Genomic DNA, 21,969 nt, shown 5'->3' with positions numbered 1-21,969 from the left:
TGCCTGTTCACTCTGATGGTAGTTTCTTTTGCTGTGCAGAAGCTCTTTAGTTTAATTAGATCCCATTTGTCAATTTTGGCTTTTGTTGCCATTGCATTGCTTTTGGTGTTTTAGTCATGAAGTGCTTGCCCATGGCTTTGTCCCAAATGGTATTGCCTAGGTTTTCTTCTAGAGTTTTTATGATTTTAGGTCTAATAGTTAAGTCTTTAATCCATATTAAATTAATTTGTATAAGATGTAAGGAAGGGATCCAGTTTCAGCATTCTACTTATGGCTAGCTAGTTTTCCCAGCACCGTTTATTAAATATCGAATCCTTTCCACATTTCTTGTTTTTGTCAGGTTTGTCAAAGATCAAATGGTTGTAGATGTGTGGTATTATTTCTGAGGGCTCTATTCTATTCTGTTGGTCTGTTTTGGTACCAGTACCATGCTGTTTTGGTTACTGTAGCCTTGTAGTATAGTTTGAAGTCAGGAAGTGTGATGACTCCAGCTTTGTTCTTTTGGCTTAGGATTGTCTTGGCAATGTGGGCTCTTTTTAGGTTCCATATGAATTTTAAAGTAATTTTTTCCAATTCTGTGAAGAAAGTAATTGGTAGCTTGATGGGGATAGCATTGAATCTATAAATTACCTTGGGTAGCATGGCCATTTTCATGATACTGATTCTTCCTATCCATAAGCATGGAATGTTCTTCCATTTGTTTGTGTCCTCTTCTATTTTGTTGAGCAGTGGTTTGTAGTTCTCCTTGAAGAGGTCTTTCACATCCCTTGTAAGTTCGATTCCTAGGTATTTTATTATCTTTGAAGTAATTGTGAATGGAAGTTCACTCATGCTTTGCCTATCTGTTTGTCTGTTCTTAAACATATTAGCATTATTTGTAAGTTTTATAGTAGTATTTAGTAACATGCCACTAATAAAGGGCAGTTCATTTAGTAGGAACTGAATAAAGACTAGTATAAACTAATCATAATACACAAAACTACTCTGCTTATTAATTAAATTTCTTGTAAATTTGTTACTCTGGAGGCAGTAGCCAAGGTGGACCAAATAGTTGAATTTACTCGTGGAAGCATTCAGCTAATTCATTACTGAAAAGCCCCAGTAGTATCTTAACCAATACCTTGTCAAAAACAAAAGGTCCATAGAGTTATACTTCCCAATATGAAACTGTTTTAAAATATACCTATATTACATTTAAGCTCCTTTTACAAAATGTATGTTTCTTCTTTATTCTCTTTAAATTTGGTTGATATATTTACATGAACAAATTTTAAATACCACAAAATTTTGAATATTGGAATGACAAGCTTACTTTTTTCTCTAGATTAGTTTCCCAAAGGAGTAATCATAAAATGACAACTATAATATAAATTATCCATCAACAGTACAGTGCATTGCAAACAAACAAGCTCTCCCTCTAGCCTTGCTTCTCTAGAAAGTAAATTGAATGTGGAAGAGAAACAAAATATGTTTGGAAATAAAGAGAATTGTGAAAAGGAGAGAGTGCTTGTTGTTTGGCTTTTTGTAGTGTGAAAAACCACATCTCTCATGACATAGAAATTTCAAATGGACACCCAAGCTAAATTTTAGAAAGACAGTGTGGTTTTCACAGTAGATTTGTTTACATTGTCTATTTATTAGTTAGCTATCATTATAAATACTCTCTTGCACAAAAATTATGAAGAGACAAAAGTTGAATAGATGTAATGTCTATATTATCAAAACCCTGAAGTATTATGTACCTTACAAAGAACTCAAAAGGAAAGGATTACAAATTATCACGTATTTAGCCATTGTATTTATTTAATTGTGACAAGTGAAATAACATTAAATAAATTGTATTCTGTCTTCAGGCTAAACTCATTCCAATTAAGGGTAAGCATTTTGTAAGTGCTTAACATATGTCACTGTATTAAAAACAACTCATGTAATACCATGGAGTTTCACCAATGGCCCTGGTGGAACTATGACTGTTGTTGGAAACATGTTGTATTTTGCCTCTGGCAAAATCATTTTCATTTGCTCCAACAGTAGTCATCCATTTTCTAGAGCGGTGCTACTTTGGTTGCTAATATCACTAGTCCGTCAAAATGTCAGAGGGACTTAAATCTTTTATCCAAATAAAGACTACAGGGATTTCTCCCCCCAGTGTACTAGCCATTTGCTTTCTTCTAATACACAAAAGAAATGTTGATATTAAAAAATTACGTTTAGTATTTTGAATATGACAAGAATATTTTTACCTATATTTGAGCATGAGTAATTTGTGCATTTGATAATTGTCAAATTGTTACATTCTTCATAGTAAGAACATTTCAAATGTTTATTTTTACTATTACTGATTATTAAATTAGCAACCTAATTATATAATATTGTTCCTAATTCAGATAACTAGATTATTTTCCCAAAGGAGTAATCAAAAAATGACAACTACAATATAAAAGGAAATTATCCATCAACAGTACAGTGCATTGCAAACAAACAAGCTCTCCCTAATAAAGGAAGCATGTTTTATTTTTAAAAGTCACATGCAAGTATATATGTATTTCAATTTTTTTTAACAAAAATTATAATTCTACCTTTGCAACTTATTTTCATTTATCACTATATTAGGGATATTTCTTCAGCCATCTCTCTTTTTTTTTTCTCTCTCTCTCTCAATAGGTAGATAATTATATAATTCATTTTTTACATTTCTTAAACATTTGACTTTGACTTTTATGACTTTGAATCATAGATATTTCCAAGTTTCAGGAATCTTATATCTTTACATTTTATTTTAGAATGAAATAAACAGTTCGAATCCAGAGTACTCACTAAATTAGTGAGGAGAAAACTGTTAGTTCTCTACAAAGTACTGACTGACTAACACTTAGCACATCACCACACTAACTTCAAAATTCAATCCTAACATTTGTTATCAAGGAGAATTGTTTACAATAGTGTGTGTGTGTCTGGAGGTGTTTTAAAATTTTCTAGTGGAAATAAATGTAAAGGACTCTGGGAAAAGATTATAGAATATCGTTGTCCTTGATGGCAAAAATATATTTTTACATCTATTGTTTCCTAATTAATATAAGAATTTTGGCAAGGTATGCTAGATTCGCAATTTGCTTTGAGACTAGACACATTTATTTTACTCTCTATATGTTAGAATGATGTGGAGAAATATTGATGGTAGAAAACTGGCATCTCTCATTTCTGCACATGTTATAGAGCAGAGGCAATGATCATCTTTGTTCAGATTATTTTTTCACAGTGTTTTTATAGCAAAAACCCTGGAAGATAGAGATAGTGTTGCACTCATTGAAGCAAAGGGAAGATTTTTTCATTGATTAGTATAATAAAAATAATGATTTTCTCTTAAACATAAAAAATGTTCAGAATAAGAAGATGTCTCTTTTTTCTACACATTGTTCTAGGGGTCCAGGCTTTCCTGGTTTGTCTGGCTGTCATCATTTCCAGACACCAAAATGAAACAGTGGAACTCCAGGTCAGAAGTTAATTTTAACAAAGTTGCCCTTCTAATTATAGGGTTGGCTGACATTTAATCACATGGTCACACTTAGGCTGGAAAGATATTGGTGAACGTGGTCTTAACCTGAGTAGCCGTGAGGAAGGAGAGAAAAAGTTTGGATACAGACAGGCTGAACAACCACTGATACATTGTCTCTTAAAATCCTGGGTAAAAAAGAACAAAAACAAGAAAAATTTTTAACAAAAAGAAAGACTATGTGTAATAATCCAAAATAAAATCTAAACATGATAAGCCTGGGAGTTGGGTGGACACCAAAGGGAGATAAAAGCATGAAAAAATAACTTAATTAATACGAAGATATAAGCACTGGCACAGTTTTAAAACAGGCCACAAAAACATGAACATTGGCCAACAATATACTGGCTACCACAACTCAGAGTGTTAAAATTAAAAGAATAAAATATGTACGTGATGCAAATATATAGCAACAGCAAAAAAGAACAGAAAGAGAGGAAGATAAAAAGGAAGGAAAGGAGGGGAAGAAGGGAGGAAAGGAGGGAGGGAGATCAAACAACTCAATAGCAAGGAAATAACCCAACTAAAAATGAATAAATGATATAAATATGTATTTTTCAAAGGACATAAAAATAGCCTACATATATATGAACAAAATGCTCAACATCACTAATCATCAGGAAAAGGAAAATTAACACCACAATAATATTTCACCTCACACCTGCTGGAGTAGCTATTATATATATAAAAAAAAATCAAAGATAGCAAGTGTAGGTGAGGGCATGGGGAAAAAAGAAAACTCTTATACACTTTTTGTGGGAGCATAAATTAGTATAGCCATTGTATAAAACAGTATGTTGGTTCCTCAAAAAACTAAAAATAGAACTATAATTTGGTACAACAATGCCACTTCTGAGTATATATCCAAAGGACTTGAAATTAGTGTTTCAAAAAGATATCTGCACTCCCATGTTCACTGAAGCATTATTCACAATAGGCATTATATTAAATCAACATAAGTCTCCAACAAACAATGAAAGGATAAAGAAAATGTGGTAACACAATGAAATACTATTCAGCCTTAAAAAGAAAAAAAATTCTGTAATTTACAACAACATGGATGTATTCGTTCATTCTCACACCACTAATAAAGACACACCCAAGACTGGGCAATTTATAAAGAAAAGAGTGTAATCAACTCACCGTTCAGCATGGCTGCGGAGGCCTTAGGAAAGAATCGTGGTGGAACAGGGAGCAAACACATCCTTCTTTACATGGCGGCAGGAAGGAGAAGAGCTGGGAAAAGGGGAAAAAACCATTAGATCTCATGAGAACTCACTCACTATTACTAGAACAGCAGCATGGGGGTAAATGCTCCCATGACTAAATTACCTTACCACTGGGTCCCTCCTACAATTCAAGATGAGAATTGGGTGGGGACACAGCCACACCATATCAACTGACAAACCTGGATAACATTATGTCAAGTGAGGTAAGCCAGGTACTGAAACACAAATACTCCATGATCTCACCTATATATAAAACCTACAAAAGCTGAACTCACAAAAGTAGAGTAGAATGATGGTTATCAGAGGCAGGGCAGAGAAGGGGAATGGGGAGATGTTGGTCAAAGGGTACAAAGGTTCAGCTAGACAGAAGAAATAAATTTTTGAGATCTATTATATAACACAGTGACTATAGTGAATACTAGGGTAATTTATATTTCAAAATTGCTAAATCAGCAGATTTTACATGTTCACACCACATAAAATGACAAATTTGATGAATATGCTAGTTAGCTTGATTTAATCATTTCAAAAAGTATATGTGTGTGTATACACATATATATATACACATATATATATCAGAACATCACAGTATACCCCATAACATATACAATTATTTCTTGTCAAAAATGAAAGAAGAAAGAAAGAAAGAAAGAAAGAAAGAAAGAAAGAAAGAAAGAAAGAAAGAAATTGTAATCTTAATGTTCCTAATTTAAATATAAAGATAAAGACAGTTTCTTCTTCTGAATGTTTTGAGGGCAGGAGGATGTGAGCTATGCATGATGATGATACATAGGAGTGAATAAAACTAATGAGTGTTCTGCATAGACCAATGGGTCATGATGCAAGGTACATGATTAAATTACACTTTTCCACTTGAAGTCCAAAAAAGAGGATGCAAAATATATTATATAATACAGTCATGTACTACCGAAGGATGTTTCAGTAAAAACTGGACAGCCAATAGGACAGTGGTCTTGAGGTGAACCATTTCTGTCGCCTGGTGATATGGTAGGTTTTCCAGTGGGACAAGCTATGCAGGTGGAAGACAGCAAAAATGATTATCTTGACCTTGTGTAGGCCTAGGCTAATGAGTGTGTCTGTGACTTAATTTTTCATGAAGAAGTTTAACAGGTTAAAAAAAATTAAAAACAAGAAAAAAGCTTATAGAATAAGGATATAAAGAAAGAAAATATTTTTGTACTGCTATATAATATGTTTGTGTTTTAAGCTAAGTGCTATTACAAAAGAGTAAAATAGTTTTAAAAAACTAAGTTTATAAAGTAAAGTAGTTACAGTAAGCTAAGGGTAATTTATTATTGAAGAAAAAATATTTTCAATACGTTATTAGTCTGTTTTCATGCTGCTGATAAAGACATACCTGAGACTGGACAATTTACAAAAGAAAGAGAGGTTTAATGGATTTAGGAACAGTTCCACATGGCTGGGGAGGCCTCACAATCATGGCAGGAGGCAAAGAGGAGCAAGTCACATGGATGGCAGCAGGTAAAGAGAGAGAGAGAGTGTGCAGGGAAACTCCCCTGTATAAAACCATCAGATCTCATGAGACTTATTTACTGTCATGAGAACAGCATGGGAAAGACCTGCCGCCATAATTCAATTACTTCACCAGGTGGTCCCTCCCATAACACATGGGAATTCAAGATGAGATTTGGGTGGGGACACAGATATCAAATATCTTAGTGTACCTGTAGTGTAAGGTGTTTATAATGCCTACAGTAGTGCATGCCAACATCCTAGGCCTTCATATTCACTCAGTATTCACTCACTCTACTCACCCAGGGCAACTTCCAGTCCTGCAAGATCTACTCACGGTAAGTGCCCTATACAGGTGTACCACTTTTAAATCTTCCACACCATATTTTTTATTGCGTTATTCCTATATTCATATACTTTTAAATACATGTGACTGTACTGAGCCCTGAAAGCAATTGTAACACAATCATAAGTATTTAGGGGTTATAGGCATTACCATATAGTCTACGTGTACAATGGGTTGTATCATCTAGGTGTGTGTAATTACGGCACACTCTTTGATATTTGTACAAGGACAAAATAACTTGATGATGCATTTCTCAGAACACATTCCCATTGTTAAGCTATGCATGACTCTATGAGATTACACTGTTCTGCTCAAAATTGTTTTTTAATTTCCTACTGCCCACAGAGTCAAATTTTCTTATTCTAACATTTAAAAACGTCATCTATTATTTACTACAATGTTTATGCATTTTTCTCACTACCATCCATTGCTCATTTTTTCAATTGTATCGATTATTATTTTCCAACATTTCTATTCTGATACTATGATGTAAAGCCATCTCTTAGTTTTCACCTTCTTCCTCTTCAGATTCATGAGGAAATCCTGCATGTTCTAATTTTGCTATAAATCCTGCAATTGGAGCCCCTTGATGCACTGCTTTTACACCCAGCCACCATCACTTCTCACTGCAAACAACATGATAGCTTCCCCACTGGGTGTTCAACCTTGGTTTTTGCCATGTAGAAACTCCACAGTGCCTACACTGAATATTCCCCTAGGGACTGAATCACATCATGCCATTTCTAAGCTTGCAAAACTCCAGGACCTTTGCAATTTGCTGAGAAACAACAACCACGTCCTTTCATTGGACAGGGAGGACTTACTTGATCTGACTCACTGACTTCTGATCTCATCTCCCACCACTTCTGCCTCAGGCATCTCGCTCCGGCCACACTGGCCACTTGCTCTTCCTGGCACTGACATGCTTCTGCTTCCAAACTCTTGCACTTGCCTTCTCTCTACCTGGAACTTTCTTTTTCTGCTCCTGAAAAGACGCAACAACTTGCTCTTTCCTCCTCCTTTCTTCAAGTGTCTGCTTAAATGTTACATTCCCTGCGATCACTTTATATAAAATTGTACTGCTCTCCCATCATTCTGAATCTTCCTTAATTTTATTCTTATAACACTTTGCATTTCATAAACTGATCAATTATTGTTTATTTTTATTTGTTTATTGTTCCTCTTTGAATTTACGCTGAGGGATGATGGGACTTTTTTTTTCTGTTTTTCTAAAAGCAATTTTCCCATTTCCAGAAATAGAGAATTGCATCTACTATGGAATCAGCAAACCTTTTCTGAGTGAATTTATGTAATTTTTCCACATTGTTGATATGCCCTGAAATACCTATCCCTCAATTTTCAGACCTTCTACTTTCCTTAAGAAACCCAGTACAAATACCATCTCTTCCATCAAGGCCTCTTTAATTCCCTCAGTTCTAATTAAATGTTCTTTCTGAAAGGTTCCAAAGTATTTCACATTCCTATTTTAGAATCTTTCACATTGTATCATGCTTTCAAGTTGCTAAGTACACAGCAATTTCCCCCGGTAGTACGTGAGCTCCTTTTCTTTATGGTTGTATTGAGAGAGGCAGTCTGTCGTGGGCTCTGAGGGTCCCCTCTATGTAGGTTTGCCAAATAAAATAAAGGATGCTCGGCTACATTTAAATTTCAGATAAACAACCAATGCAATATTTGGAACACACTTACATTAAAATATTTATGCTCTTGAAATTCAGTGTAAATTCTAGTCTGTCTGGGTTTTATTTCTCACCTTGCTTACAGAATAAAAGTACACATAGTGTCTTCCAGAAATGAACGTAGGCAAATCCTCATAGTTTTTAGCCCTCCATCTTAATTTTCTTCAAACACACTTTAATACTGTGAGTCCCTACAATCACTTACACGAACAAAACGGCAAGAGCCTAGCTGCTGCCTAATTTATTTAATTAAGATTTATCTTAAATTCATTAATAACCCTACTGCACCCCTTCCCCCTCCTGAATCATACCCTCCCAACAAAATAAGCCTGTATCCTCTTCTCTTTAAGATCAAAGGAAAACATGGCAATGGTATTTTATAGGTTACCTGTAGCATTAATGACTCATCGTTTACAAATCAATTCTCGTGGAATAGTATTAGATTTACAGAAAAGATGCAAAGATAATTCACTGTTATACTTTATCCAATTCCCGCTAATGTTATCATCTTACATTACTATGATGACATTTGTCAAAACTAAGAAATTAACACTTCTACAGTATTATTAACAGAATGCTTGATGCTCAGATGTCTCCAGTTTCCCAGTAACGTCTATTTTCTGCTTCAAGATCCCACATTATGTTTGAGTGTCTTGTCTTCTTAGGCTGCCCTGCTCTAGGACATTGTCTTAGCCTTTGCTTGTTTTTGATGACCTCAAGGTTTTGATGAGTGTCTGTCAGGTAGTTTGTAGGATGCGTTTTTATTTGTCTTTCTGATGCTTTTCTGGGAGAAGATAGACAATTGTAATTATTGTTATTAGACTGGGGTTATTACTTTGAAGAAGACCCCAGAGTTAAAGAGCCCTTCTTATCATATTTTATCAGGGGTAACAGATACCAGCACGACTTATCACCTTGTGAGCCTTGGACACATTAGGTCCTGTCTAACAGTTTTCTCTACTATAAAGGTATACATTTTCCCTGTCCATACTAATGATTCACTTTTATTGCATAAACTACTAGTTCATGAGCTACTTTTTGGCCATGTGCTTGGATAAACTGAGCTTTTTTCCAATTCCACCATCTACCATTGAGATCTACTTTTCAAGGACCATCAGGTGGAGGCGAGGCTAGCTGTGTCTGAGATCAGACTCTCCTTGGGCAGGTCTTGCTGTGGCTGTTGTAGGGGATGGGGGTGAGATTCCCAGGTCACTGAAGTTGTATACCTAGGAGGATTATGGCTGCCTTTGCTGAGTCATGCGGGTTGTCAGGGAAGTGGGAGAAAGCTGGCGTTCAAAGGCCTCACCCAGCTCCCATGTAAACCAAAGGGTCGGTCTCACTCCCACCCTGCCTCTTTCCAACAGCCCGGATTCTGTTTCCAGGTGGAGGGTGTGTGGGCTTGAAAACTTGCCCCAGATTACCTGCCTTCCAGTTGGGAAAGAAAAGGACTTGGTTCTTCCCCTGCCTGTGGAGTCTGCACACCAGATTTGAACCCTTCCCTGAGCTCTGGCCAGGAGGCTTCCTGCCCCGTTCAAATTGTTACAAGGTACAACTAGAGATTTCCTCCTCTCTATGGAGTTTTATCCCCTGCTCCTCTGGTCACCCTCCCGATGGGCCCCTGTGGTACTAGACAAAAATGGGCTGCTTGGCACCCAGTGAGCTCCCAGGGCCTTTCTGCTGCTTCCTCTACCCCTGTGTTTTGCTTGGCTCTCTAAATTGACTCAGCTCCAGGTAGCCATCGACTATATTGAAAATTGTGTCACCCCAAGAAACACAATTTTTGTCTTTTGTGGTAGTATTGTGTTTAATTGAATGTTTAGATCATTTACACTGGTATAGCCATTGGTTCTAGCTGGCATCTGATTTGATTGGTCATTGCCTATCTTTTAGATGTTTAAAATATCACCAAAAAGCAACGTTTTTGTCAGGAAATGCTTGGCTTCTTACTTCTATTTATATCTACTGCACACACAATTTGAATTTAGGCCATGAAGACTAACCATATAGAACACTATGGCGTCCAAATCAGCAGGTTGATTGAACAAACATACGTCTCAGACAGATATGGGTCAAACTATGATAGATTAGTGGGGACTATTGGCTCATTAAATTCAAGGAGTGTTGAAAAACTAAAATCTAGACAGGAAAGTCATTCCGTTGTAAGTCAAGCAAAAATAAAATAAAAATCAGATAGCTGCCAGATCTCTTTCTCTGCATCTTTTTTTTAGCCTCATTATTTTTTTCTCATAGTAGACTGGCTTCCTTCACTTGGTTGCAAAACTGAGATCTCACCAATGACAACTTCCAAGACTCAGTGTGAAGCTTCAGCCACAGAGAGAGACGAATCTTCTTTCTTAAATCTACCTTAAAAATCCAAGAGAAGGACCCTCACTAGCCTACCTTGTGTCAGGTGCACACTGCTGAATAAATCAGTGTGGCCAGTGGCATGAGGTCAAGTTAGGACAACCAGCACATTTAATGAGTGCAAGAGGAGTTTGAATATAGAATGGTGGTGAATCTCAAAAGAAGTTCAGCACATGGTTTCTGAGTATTCACAGACCGAGGATCATAAGAAGAAAACATATCAAGCTGCTGCTAGGGCCACACATTGAGTTATTCAGAATTACAGCTCTCTATTTTTGTTGGTTCATTTTAAATAGACAAAAGATACTTAACAGGGTTTTATGATGACCCTTAAAAAATGTAATAAATAATATTATGTCAGTTAGAGGTAAATAGATGAGATAGATCTAAACATAGATAATATTTTAATCTTAATTTTATGAAAAAAGTACAGTTCTTATAACTCCTTGTGTCTTCAGATATTGTTATTAACCTCTCTATTCAGAAGTATTAATATTAGTTTTGGATACTGTGTAATAGCAGCAATCTTTGGAGTAATACTGAAGCATTTGAGATTTAAATTATTACACAATTCAGAAAGTAGAAGGGTTCAAAATTATCTAGAGCCACAGATGTTTGACTTTTTGTTTGTTTTTCTGTGCACTTAAAGTGTAAAACACTTAATCTTATTGACCAAATTTTTTTTAAACAGTTTAAGTTCAACATTACTAAGAACTGTTTGCAGAATCAGTCTGATTGAAATACTTAAACAATCTATTACAAATGACATTGAATAAAATAACCCTCGATGGTTTAAGCCATTTGTTAATAGTCCATGATTGATAATGTCTTGAGCTTATCTAAATTATACAGAAATATACGTTTAACCCTTTGGTAGCTTTGGTGTTTTGTTGGTATTGTTATTCTTTTATTATTACCAGCCAGCCACTTTATTGAAAATGCCCTTGCCACAAGAGACCTATATTTTGTTTGTGGGAACATTGTGTTTAATGAACATTACAACTATGAAATAAAATTGTGGAACTTATTCTTTTACACCTGTGTTCAAATATTGCGCCTACCAGTCTTCGTTGATGTTCTTATTGGTAAAATTGGTTTATAAGAAACACATGGCTGGCCAGACGCAGTGGCTCACACCTGTAATCCCAGCACTTTGGGAGGCCAAGTCAGGCAGTTTGCCTGAGCTCAGGAGTTTGTGAGCAGTCTGGGCAACATGGTGAAACCCTGTCTCTGCTAAAAATACATAAATTAGCAGGGCGTGGCAGCGTGCACCTGTAATCGTAGCTACTCAGGAGGCTGAGGCAGGAGAATCGCTTGAACCCGGGAGGCAGAGGTTGCAGTGAGCCGAGATCGTGTCACTGCACTCCAGCCTGGGCAACACAGGGAGACTCTGTCTCAAATAAGTAAATAAATAAATCATAAAATAATAACAATAATAAAAGAAACACATCGCCAGGATGGTACAGAAGCTGAATGACTTTGCGGAAGATTTTAGGAAAAGTAGGACCAGGACCATAGTCAGATTTATGTTTTAAGAAAATCTCTTTGGCAGCAGTGAGATTAGAGGAATATAAACTTCTAATAACGGTGTGATAATTACTGCCTGGATCAAGGCAATAAATCTGGGTTAGCATAGGGTTGTCGGGGATCAGCTATCTGAGATGGTATCTATGAGGGTGGTTATTAGCCTTGGTGGTAAACAGGCAGAGCTCATATATAGTATATTTTAAGGTTCCCCAGTTAATTACAGTATTCAGCAAAGGTTGCAAACCATTGATCGATACAGTTGTTAACCTGTTGAAAGTTGGATAACATGAAGCAGTGGTTCTTAACGCTTATGTAACTAGAACTACCTATTCAGCTTTTAAGAAAGAAATAAATGTCATAACTTCATTCAAACACATTAAATCAGAATTTCTGGTGGGAGTTCAGTTATAGTATTATTTTATAGTTTATAGGTGATTCTAAAGATCAATCCAGGTCAAGATTCCCTGAGAGAGAAGAAGGCAGCTAGGCAAATCATGAAAGGCTTGGACACCTGGATAGCTAGAAATGCCATTTACTGAGAAAAGAAACGTATGAAAATGAATAGCTTTGGAGTTCTGAGTCAGAATAGTGTGAGTGTGTGCATGTGTGTGTGCAGGTGCATGTGTGGTTGTTATGAACATGTTGGCCTTAACGTACCTAAGGGACCACCTACCTGGTGAGGATGCTGAAGAGGAAGTTTGGTTGATTACTTTGGATCTCAGAAGGAATGGGTTAAGAACATCAGTATAAAAATGATAGTTGAAGCCATGGACAAAATAGGGTCTCCCAAGAAAAAATGTGCAGGGTGATGATTATTAAGAAATAAAAGCGCAAGCCTTGGTAATATCACAAATATGAGGGGAGGGGAGGGAGAGGGGAGGGGAGGGAAATATACTCTATGATTTCAATGCACAGAAAGAGAGACTTCGAAACACTTTGGTATATACACATAAAGAAGACTGTGTTAACATTCAGTGATTTGATCCAGCCATTTGGATTTAGAACTACATACCAAGGAAAATTGGAAATGCAGAGTCAAGTGGGCCCAAATCAAAAGCAGATGAACTCATTTGAACAACACTACAAAGACTCCCCTGCCCCCTAAATGAGGATTAATTTATTGTCAAACAGAAAATTAAACTTAGGAAACAGAGACCCCATCCATGTTCCTGGCTTGACCAAGATGATGGGTCTTTGTATTATTGCAGAATTTCTAACATTTTAAATTCTATAAATTAATTAACTTGCTTTGAATAGTTGAAGAACGATCATTAAAACCTAATGTCTTTTCTACTGGGAAGCATCTAATCGTGGAGTAAAGAGGATTGCTTTGTATTTTCCTTGCCCGCACCTAGGGAAATAAAACAAAACTGCATTTCACAGCCAAAATGTATTTTGGCAGAGCCTTTCAGGATTGCAAAGTACAGAAGCTATTCTAGTCTCTGGAAATTAAATATGTAGTTCCACTAATTAGGAAACCATGACCTGGGTCATACAAAAATTCTCAATATTTCAGGATTAAATCACCACTCTGAATGGTACCGATTGACTTTTATCAATTAAACATGCTTAGGGAGAACTATGGTATTCTTACATTTATACTTAATATATTTTAATTAAGTTTTACTCCTTTAAATTTATTTATTCTATATGAATTGCATTGCATACTCAAATTAGACCTGGTAGAAACAACCTTTCATTACTGGGACACTCCCTAGGGCAAATGGCAAGGGGGAAAAAAATGCTCTCTGTTTTTTCCCTCAGGATATGTTTGGTGGTCTTTCCATGTGGCTTCAGAAGAAATGGAGCCTGAATTCCAATTTTGACTTCAAACCTTAGTGTGACCTTGTGCAAGTCACATAACCCTTCATTTGGAGAATGGGGATGGTGAAAATAAGATTGTTGTGAGAAGGGAATGAAAGTATTCATTTAAAATGCTGACAATAGAGCTTTTCTCACAGTAAATAAATAACAAATGTCAGCTTTTGTTGTCATTATTATCAAAATTAGTAGTATATGCTCCCTAAAAACCTTAAGTTATTCATTTGTAATAATAATGAATGTGAGAAGCAATAGACTCCAAAGTGGCTAGCATCTACATTTTCTAAGAAGAGGATTCTTTCATTGTTGATTTTAAAGAAAGAAATCCCTCATTCTTTGTGAACCCCTGAATGAATTTCAATATCATGCACAAAGTTAACTCTGACCTTCTGCTCTAGCCTATATTATACCCTTTCATGACACATTAAATTCTTACCATATTCAATAAATCAGAAAACATCTTTGCGTTGACTATCTTTTTTTTTTTCTGATTGACTACTGTGGTAAGCTTAACAATTATCCCTTCACCCCCTAAAAGATGTTGCTATCTGAATCTCAGAAACTCTGAATATGGTACCTTTCTCACTCAAAGAGCCTTTGCAGAGGTGATTAAGTTATGGATTTTAAGATAGTAAGATTATCCAGGCAGTCCCACTGTAATCCAATACTATCACAAGTTTCCTCTTAAGACAGTGGCAGAGGGAGATTTCACTACAGAAGAGGAGAAGGTATGTGACTACAGAAGCAGAGACTGTACTAATACAGCCACAAACCAAACAATGCTTGCAGGCACCAAAACTGGAATCGGCGAGGAACCAGCCCTGTTGATACCTAACTTTAAGGTCTGCAAGAACCATTTCAGGCTTCTGTTCTTTGGACATGTAACAGAATATATCTCTGTTGTTTGAAGCTACCAAGTATTTGGTAATAAGTTACAGCAGCCACAGGAAATGAATACAGCTACTGTTCACGTAATCTCAAGAACTAGCTCAACATTCATATTATTCAGACCCCTGCTCAAATGACAACTGCCAACAGAGAACTTTCATTAAAAAGGACAGTTTACATGAAATAGTTGGGCATCAAAATCATTTCAGATTTTCAGCAGCAGCTCTGGAAACGAGAAGATGATGAAACCATGTCTGAAAGTTCTGACTGAAAATAATTGCCAGCTAAACAATCAGTCAAGTGTTTTGGTAGAATAAAGTTATTTCAAGACCTGTAATAATTCCAAATATTTACTCCATACACTCGTTTTTTCATGTAGGATGATATTCATTCTAACGAAGGAGGATTTTAAGAAAGTAGAAGACACCGAAACCAGGAGGCATGTGGTGCATTCCCAAAAATGGGCAGTGCAGAGATATTCCAGGATAGGAGACGTACACAGAGATCAGAGAACAATCAATTCAGACAGGAAGAGGTCGGCAGATGGCAGGACACATCCCCTCAAGTAGATAAAAGTGATCTGATATTAGAATGAAGGATTGTCCTAGAGGGAGTTGGGTTCAATTCTTAATAAATATATGGACAAGAAACTCAATGGAAAAGAAAATTACTCCATGGAATGCGAATGAAAACATTGCGAAAAGGATAACTAATCCTACTTTACTACATAGTTTAACTCTGAGTAGCAGACATAATAGTGTGGGTAATGAATAATAATCTGACCAGAATTGTACGTATTTTATATGCAAGAGTGTAGTGGGGCTGAGAGAAGGAGAATAACTAAGTCATCATCTTAGGAGATACATTATGCTTACATTTAAGGAGTGAAAATGTAAATATAACTTAGTTATTTAGAAATTCAGAGGTAAATATGAGCGACTTTCTTTAAAGTCCCGCATAGAACGTGACGTAGGGAGGGAAGCTAGGGATTGCTATTTGTTGTCTATTAAGGTATCTAATTAACAATTTAATGTTTTAAGCCATATTCATTGATAAGTTTGACAAAAATAAAAACAGAAACAGAAAATAAAATTTTAATAATAAGAAAGAAAAAGTATATAGGAATATATCTAACTACAAATAAGTGGAACATTTGTGGAGGGAAATAATAAGATCTATTTTAGGAAAAAATAGCTGATAATAATGAAGAGAAACCCTGTTTCTTATGCATGAGACAAGTCAGTATCATACAAATCTCAAATTCCCACAAGTTTATCTGAAATTGTTGTGGTTTTATTCATTTCATGTGGAATGAAATTATGACAAACTGTCCAAATTTAATATGAGAGGATAAATATTCATGGTTTATAGGGTAGTTTATTACAGATAATTTTATAAAATAAGCCAAAGAGAGAGCACACTGTTAAAAATTTTAAAAAGTACATGGTGAAAAAGTAGAAAAAGTTTGAGTAAGGTCCATGTCTAGTTAGTAATATTTTATCAGTGTTAATTTCCTGTTCTTGATAATTGTATGTTTTTGTGAGATGTTAAAAACAGGAAAAGTTGAGAGACAGAGAAGACCTCTGTATTTTTTTGCAACTTTTTCATTAATTATAAACTTGCTTCAAAACAAAATGTTTATGAAGACCAAAGAGTGAAAATAATGAAGAACTGGGAAAAATGCAAAGACAAGGATCAAAAATCATACAGAGTGTGAAACTTTCTTCTATATATTGTAATATGTAGATAATAAAAGTGGCTTTAATAGTCAGTGGGTAAATTAAAACGTTTCTTTTTAAAATGATGTGGGGAAATTGGTTCACTATTTTGTGAAAAATAAAAAGATTTTATCACACCATACCAAAACCAATTTAAAAGGATTAAATATCTTATAAAAAGCAAAAACTAAGACAATAATAGAATAAAACATCAAATAGTTTTGGAACATGTGTATGTAGAAATATGTTTTATCTTTTTGTAAAGACAAACTATGATGGGTACAGATTAGTATATCAAAACTAAAGACTTCAGTTCAACAAAAGACAGCAAAAATATATCCACATGTAAGAGAGGATGGTGATGTGCAATTTCTAAAACAGCTATAGATTTAAAATTATATTATTTTAAAATACCATAATAACGTAGAGTAGCAAATAAGGAAATATGTAATTAATAGAATTATAAGCAGTTTGTGTTTAAGCAGCCATGGAGGTAGAAAACTTAATGATTAAGGATGGAGCAGTATGGCAGAATAGAAGCCTCTACCAGTCATCCCCTCTGCAGAAACATCAAATTGTAACAACCAACTACACACATGAAAGAACCATCATAAGAATCAAAAATCAGAATAGCAATCACAGTACCTGCTTTTAACTTTATACCACTGAAAGAGGCACTGAAGAGGATAGAAAAGTCAGTCTTGAATTTCTGACACCAATATCCCCATCCCCTGGCAGAAGTCACGTGGTGTGAAGATAGCATCTGTGCACTTTTGGGAGGGAGAGCACAGTGACTGGGGGACTTAGCATTGAACTCAGTGCTGCCTTGTCACAGAAGAGATCAAAGCTGTGCTAGGCTCAGTCAGTCTCCAACTTTAGAGGGAGAATTTGAACCAGCCCTTGCCAGAGGAACAATGCCCCTCCCAGCAGTTGGAACTAGAGTTTCTCAGCAAGCCTCACCACCATGGGCTAAAGTGCTCTGGAGTTCTAAGTAAACTTGAAAGACTGTGTAAGACACAAAAACTTCAATTCCTAGCCAAGTCACAGAATGAAGTATAACTACAAGATCTGACAAATAGCCATCAAATTGGCAAATCTAAGAGTTATTGGCCTTAAAGAGAAGGCAGAGAATGAGATCGAGGTAGAAAGTTTATTTGAAGGCACAATAACACAACTTCACAAACTTAGAGAAAGATACCACTATTTAACTACAGGAAGGCTATAGAACAATCAAGCAGATTTCACCCAAATAAGACTACTTCAAGACATTTAATAACCAAACTCCTAAAGATCAAGAATAAAGAAAGGATTCTAAAAGTGGCAAGCAAAAATAAGCAAATAACATACAACGGCACTCCCATGTGTCAGGCAGCAGGCTTTTCAGTGGACACCTTACAGGTCAGGAGAGAGTGGCATGAGATATTTAAAATGCTGAGGGAAAAAAAATTACCCTAGAATAGTATATAAAGGCAAAAATATCCTTCAAACATAAAGGAGAAACAGACTTTTTCCAGGCAAACAAAAGTTGGGGGATTTAACACCAGACCTGTCCTGCAAGAAATGATAAAGGGAGTTCTTCAATCTGAAAGAAAAGACTGTTAATGAATATTAAGAAATCATACGAAGGTACAAAACTCACTAGTAATAGTAAGCACCCACGTGAAAGAACTGTCATAAGAACCAAAAATCAGATGAGCAATCATGGTACCTGGTTTTAACTTTATATCACTGAAGGAGACACTGAAGAAGATAGGAAAACAATCTTGAATTTCTGACACCAACAGCCTCATCCCCTGGCAGAAAAACTTGGATATTTTAACACTGTAATTGTGGTGTGTAAACTGCTCTTAGCTTAAGTAGAGAGACAAAATGATGAACCAATAAAAATAATAATGACAATATCTTTTTAAGATATAGACAGTACAATCAGACACAGAGAAACAACAAAAAGTAAAAAAGAGAAAAAACTAAAGCATAGAGTTTTCATTAGTTTTCTTTTTCCTTGTTTGTTTGTTTATGCAATCCGTGTTAGGTGTCATCAGTTTAAAATAGTGGAATATAAGATACTATTTGCAAGCCTCGCGGTAAAACTCAAATTAAAAAAAAAAAGACATACAATGGATACATGAAAAATAAAAAGCAACAAATTAAATCATACTAGAAATTAAATCAGAGTGAAAATCACCTTCACTAAAAAGAAGACAAGGAAGGAAAGAAGAAAGAGAAGACCACAAAACAACCAGAAAACAAATAACAAAATGACAAGAGTAAGCCCTTCCTCATAAATAATAACATTGAATACAAATGGACTAAACTCTCCAGTCAAAAGACATAGAGTAGCTGAATTAATGATAAAGAAAAAAAGACCTCCAGATCTTTTGAAAACACTATTTTAAAATACCATGATAACGTAGACCTCAAGAAAAACACTTCACATACAAAGATATACATACACTAATAATAAAGGGATGTAAAAAGATATTCCATACCAATGGAAACTAAAAAACATCAGAACTACCTAAATGCAGTAATTTGAAGGATCATTAGTGGCTATTATGAGCAAATATATGCCAATAAATTCTAAAAATTTAGAGGAAGTGGATACATTCCTAGACAAATACAAACTACCAATATTGAACCATGAAGTAATCTGAAACCTGAACAAGTAATGAGATCAAAGTCATAATAAAATGTCTCGCAGCAAAGAAAAGCCTGGAACCCAATGGCTTCACTGTTGATTCTGCCAAACACTTAAAAAAGAAATAATCTCAATCCTACTCAAACTATCCTGAAATATAGAAGAGAGAGAATGTTTTCAGACTCATCTGATGAGTTTAGTATTACCTTGATGCCAAAACCGGACAAAGACACATCAAAAACAAAAAAGCAAATGCAAGAAAACTACACCCCAATATCTCTGATTTTTGATGCAAAAAATCCTCAACATGAGCAAAACAAATTCAACAATACATGAAAAAGATTATTCATCATGACCAAGTGGGATTTATCTCAGGGATATGGGGATGGTTTAACATATGAAAATCAATCAATTTGATACAGCATATCAACAGATTGAAGGACAAAACCATATGGTCATTTCAATTGATGCTGAACAATTATTTGATAAATTTCAACATCCCTTCATAATAAAACCCCTTAGGAAACTGGGTATAGAAGAAACATACCTCAACATAATAAAAGTCATATATGACAGACTCATAGCTAGCATCATCCTGAATAGGGAAAACCTAACAGCCTTTCCTCTAAGATCTGGAAAATGACAACGATACCCACTTTCCCCACTTTTACTCAACATAGTACTCGGAGTCCTAGCTAGAGCAATCAGACAAGAGAGAGAAACAAAGGGCATCCGAATTGGAAAGAAGATAAATTATCCTTGTTTGCATATGATATAATCTGTAATTTGGAAACACCTAAAGACTCCACCAAAAAACTAATAGAACTGATAAATTTAGTAAAGTTTCAGGATACAAAATTAACATACAAAAATGAATAGCCAACACTAAACAATCTGAAAAAGAAGTCAAAATAGTATTCCCACTTAATATTAGTTAGAAATAAAATTAAATAGGAATTAACCAAAGAAGTTAAAGATCTCTCCAATGAAACCTATGAAACACTGATGAATGAAATTGAAGAGGTCACAGTAAATTGGGAAGTTATTTCATGTTCATGGATTGGAAGCATCAGTATTGTTTAACTGTACATACTACCTAAAGAAAACTGGAGGAATCACATTATCTGACTTCAAATTATACTACAGAGCTATAATAACCAAAATAGCATGGTACTGCCCTAAAAACAGACACATGCAACAATGTAGAAAACCCAGAATCAAATCCATCCAAGTACAGTGAATTCATTTTGGAAAAAAGTGCCAAAAACAAACATTGGGGAAAAACCAGTCTCTTCAATAAATGTTTCTGGGAAAGCTATATATGCAGAAGAATGAAGTTAGACCCTTATCTCTCACCATATACAATAATCAAAGAAAAATGGATAAAAGACTTAAATCTAAGACTCAAACCTTGAAACTACTACAAGAAAACATTGAGGAAACTCCAGGAGATTGGTCTGGGCAAAACTTTATTTTGAGTCATGCCCCACAAGCAAGGCAACCAAAGCAAAAATGGACAATTGGGATCACATCACATTAAAAAGCTTCAGCATGGGAAAGGAAACAATCAACGAAGTGAAGGAACAACCCACAGAATGGGAAAAATATTTGCAAACTACCCACCTGACAAGGTGTTAATAACCAGAATATATAAGGAGCTCAGACAACTCGATAGGAATAAATCTAATAATCTGATTAAAAATGAGCAAAAGTTAATGTTATGACTCAGCCTTTTACATTTGACATCTAATCTGTGTTTATTTACATATAAACACAAATATACATATATAAATACAAGCTAGAAATCAAATATAATAGACTGAGTTATACCATAAAGACACAAGATGAAAAATATAAGAAAATATTTTGAGATATTATTAGATATTTCTCAAACGACATACAAATGCCAAACAGGCCTATGAGAAGGTGCTTAACATCATTGATCATCAGATAAATACAAATCAAAACCACAATGAAATACCATGTCACCTCAGTTAAAATGACTTTTATCCAAAAGAGAGGCAATAATGAATGCTTGTGAGTATGTATAGAAAAGTGAACTTTCATACACTATTGGTGGGAGTGTAAATTAGTTCAAACACTGTGGAGAATAGTTTAGAGGTTCCTCAAAAACAAAAACTGGAGCTACCATAGGATACAGCAATCCCACTAGGTATAGACCTCAAAGGAAGAAAATCAGTATATGGAAGGGATTTCTGCACTCTCATGCTCTTATGTGTGTTGCAGCACTGCTCACCCTAGCCAAGATTTGGAAGGAAACTAAGTGTCCATCAACAGATGACTGGATAAAGAAAATCTGGCATATATACATAATGGAGTAATATTCATCCATAAAAAGTAACAAGATCCTGTCATTTGCAACAATATGGGTGGAATTGAAGGTCATTGTATTAAGTGAAATAAGCCAGGCAGAGAAAGACAAACTTCACATGTTTTCACTTATTTGTTGGTGCTAAAATGTAAAACAATTGAACTCAGGAGTTAGAGAGTAGAAGGATCGTTTCCAGAGGCTGAGAAAGGGAGGAGTGTGGAGTGGAAGTGAGGATGGTTCATAGGTATGAAAAGTAGTAAGAAGAGTGAAAAAGACCTAATATTGTATAGCACCAAAGAGTGATTATACTCAACAATAATTTAATTATATATATTAATATAACTAAAAGTATATCTGGATTG

The sequence above is a fragment of the Mandrillus leucophaeus genome, unplaced genomic scaffold (genome assembly GCF_000951045.1).
Source record: "Mandrillus leucophaeus isolate KB7577 unplaced genomic scaffold, Mleu.le_1.0 Scaffold175, whole genome shotgun sequence".
NCBI lineage: Eukaryota > Metazoa > Chordata > Mammalia > Primates > Cercopithecidae > Mandrillus > Mandrillus leucophaeus.
The sequence above is the reverse complement of the archived record's forward strand: the minus strand, read 5'-3'. Positions refer to the sequence as shown.